The sequence below is a fragment of the Pipistrellus kuhlii genome, unplaced genomic scaffold, assembly GCF_014108245.1.
Source record: "Pipistrellus kuhlii isolate mPipKuh1 unplaced genomic scaffold, mPipKuh1.p scaffold_m20_p_6, whole genome shotgun sequence".
In the NCBI taxonomy this organism is placed as follows: Eukaryota; Metazoa; Chordata; class Mammalia; order Chiroptera; family Vespertilionidae; genus Pipistrellus; species Pipistrellus kuhlii.
In genome coordinates this window covers 55,823,982-55,826,754 of record NW_023425562.1, presented here as the reverse complement: position 1 = coordinate 55,826,754, position 2,773 = coordinate 55,823,982, and the positions used below count along the sequence as shown (strand labels likewise).

Sequence of the window (2,773 nt, the reverse complement as noted above, 5' to 3'; positions counted from 1 at the left end):
CTTGTTTTTGTAAATAAAGTTTTATTGGAACACGGCCGGGCCTATTTGTTTACGTATAACCTATGGCTACTTTTGCAGAGCTGAATAGTTTGAACAGAGGTTAAAATATTTTTACTCTCTTTATATGAAAGTTTGCCAAATCCTGGATTCACACAATACTAATCATCTCTTATCTCTCATGGTTTCTACGGGTTTAGGAATTTGAAAGCAGCTCAGCCAGGTGGTTCTGGCTCAGAGTCTTTCACGGGGTTCCAGTTAGGGACTTGCTGGGGCTGCTCTCACCTGAAGGCTTGACTTGCGGCTGAAGGATTCTCATTCAAGAAGGCTCGCTCAGCTGGCTGGCCAGTCAGTGCTGGCTGTAGGCGGGGGTCCTCAACACTGGGCAGCTTGAGTGTCCTCATGTCATGGTAGCTGCTCTCCCCAGAGTAAGTGATTTAAAAGAACAAGGTAGTGCCGAAACTGGTTTGGCTCAGTGGATAGAGCGTCGGCCTGCGAACTGAAAGGTCCCAGGTTCGATTCCGGCCAAGGGCATGTACTTTGGTTGCGGGCACATTTCCAGTAGGGGGTGTGCAGGAGGCAGCTGATCGATGTTTCTCTCTCATCGATGTTTCTAGCTCTCTGTCCCTCTCCCTTCCTCTCTGTAAAAAATCAATAAAATATATTAAAAAAAAAAAAGAACACGGTAGCATCTCACTGCCTTTTGAGCTGCATTCAGATTCCATGCACTGTCACTTCTGCCGTGTTCTACTGACCACATAAGCCAGCCCTGGTTCAGGACAGGAAAGGCTGCAGCCATTGTGCCGGACTTGGCAGAGGTGGCCCTGTGAAGTGTGCATTTGGGCTCTTGCCATCACTGGGCTGTGGCTTCTGCCTTGTGGTCAGCCCTGGCGGGGGTGGTGGCAGGGGTGTATGTGTGTGTGTGTGTGTATGTATGGGGGGAGGTCTTCAGCCACGTTTCCATGGGGACCCATTACTAATACGTCTGGGAGAAGGACATCCAGCACCTTTTCAGTGACGATGGCCGACTCCTCGAAATAGACCTTAAAAGTGGGTACTGCTTCCTGGAATTGGAGGACTCCCTTTGCCCTACACAGATGAATGACAAGAACCTCTGCAGGGGTGAGATCATGGAACACAGGGTGCTATCTCCATGGCTACAGCTACCAATGCCGCGGTGATGGGTCAGGATACAGCAGGCGGAGAACTGCTGGAAGAGACAAACACGGACCACCTGTTGGAACAGAATTCAGGCTTATGGTAGACATCTTTCTTTCTTTCTTTTTTTTTTTTTAAATATATTTTATTGATTTTTCACAGAGAGGAAGAGAGAGGGATAGAGAGTCAGAAACATCGATGAGAGAGAAACATCGATCAGCTGCCTCTTGCACACCCCCCTACTGGGGATGTGTCTGCAACCAAGGTACATGCCCTAGACCGGAATCGAACCTGGGACCCTTCAGTCCGCAGGCTGACGCTCTATTCACTGAGCCAAACCGATCCCGGCTATGGTAGACATCTTTCTAGTGGTCACAGTAGCCAAGATTTAAAGCATTTCATGAGATAAACAGGTGAAGTAACCTATGCAGATGTTCGCAAAGAACTCACAGAAGGAGTAAAATTGAGTTTCCCTCCTACTCTCACATGAAGCTTGCTTTGGATCAACAGGTTGGCACGGAAATAAATGGCAAAAATTTTAGGCTCATTAAATAAAGCAGGAACTAGACATGGGTGGCTCGTGAGCCAAGAGCCGCATGTGGCTCACGAGCCGCAGTTTGCTGACCACGGGTCTAGGTAGTTACTCTTCCGTGTTTGTACTTGGCCTTTTCTGCAAGAGGAATCTGAAAACAAAGGCGCAAAGAAATTTGTTTCTGGCCAAATTTGATGAAATTTGGAAGCAGATCAAGGCCACAAGTCGAGCAGCCACAGCAGATGGCAAAGGATCTCAAAAAGTTGTTCCTGATTCAGGTCTCCGAGCAAAGGTTGTTCACTGTCTCAGTCAAAAGGCTGGAAATCTAGATTAAAGAGCAAATCGAAGCCCAAGGCCGATCAGGGCTCCCATTTGCATTCTCGAAACAGGTCTAAGGGTGAGTATGGGAAGTCTCAAAGCAGGTCTCGTTCTTGATCACTCCTCCCCTCCCTCCCCCCAAAAAAATAGTAATATTAAGTAAAAATCTAGAACATTCCAAATCTCCCCTACCTGCTCCTCCCTCGAAGGCTCATTATGTCCCTCCACCCAGAAGAGCTTCAAGTGCCCATTCTAGGTCCCATTCAAAGTCATAGACCTGGTTCAGATGGAGTTCCTGAGACTAACCCAGAACTCTGTTGTTTGGATACTATTTCAGAACACTTTCCTACTTGCCTAGACAGTTACTTTTCCGTGTTTGTATTTGGCCTTTTCTGCAAGAGGAATCTGAAAACAAGGGTCCAAAGAAATTTGTTTCTGGCCAAATTTGATGAAAAAGATGAGGTTCTAAAGAGATGGTGCCATGAAGACCTCCCTTCTTTGTAGATTTAAGATGACTAATTTTATAGCTGTTAAGCAAAAATAAGTTTCAAAAAGATTAAACTTGTCTAGATTATTTATTTATTTGTTTAAATTAATTTCAGAGAGGAAGGGAGAGGGAGATAAGAAATACCAATGATGAAACAGAATCATTGATCGGCTACGAGGGGATCAAGCCCGAAACCAGGGCATGTGCCTTGATTGGGAAATTAACTGTGATCTCCTGGTCCATAGGTCAATACTCAACCACTGAGCCACACCAGCTAGGCT

General features: G+C 46.2%; 1 pseudogene; it reads left to right on the top strand.

Moving 5' to 3' along the window:
- The first annotated feature begins 977 nt into the window (after window positions 1–977).
- On the top strand, window positions 978–1,710 carry LOC118708426 (annotated as a pseudogene).
- The last annotated feature ends 1,063 nt before the right edge of the window (window positions 1,711–2,773 follow it).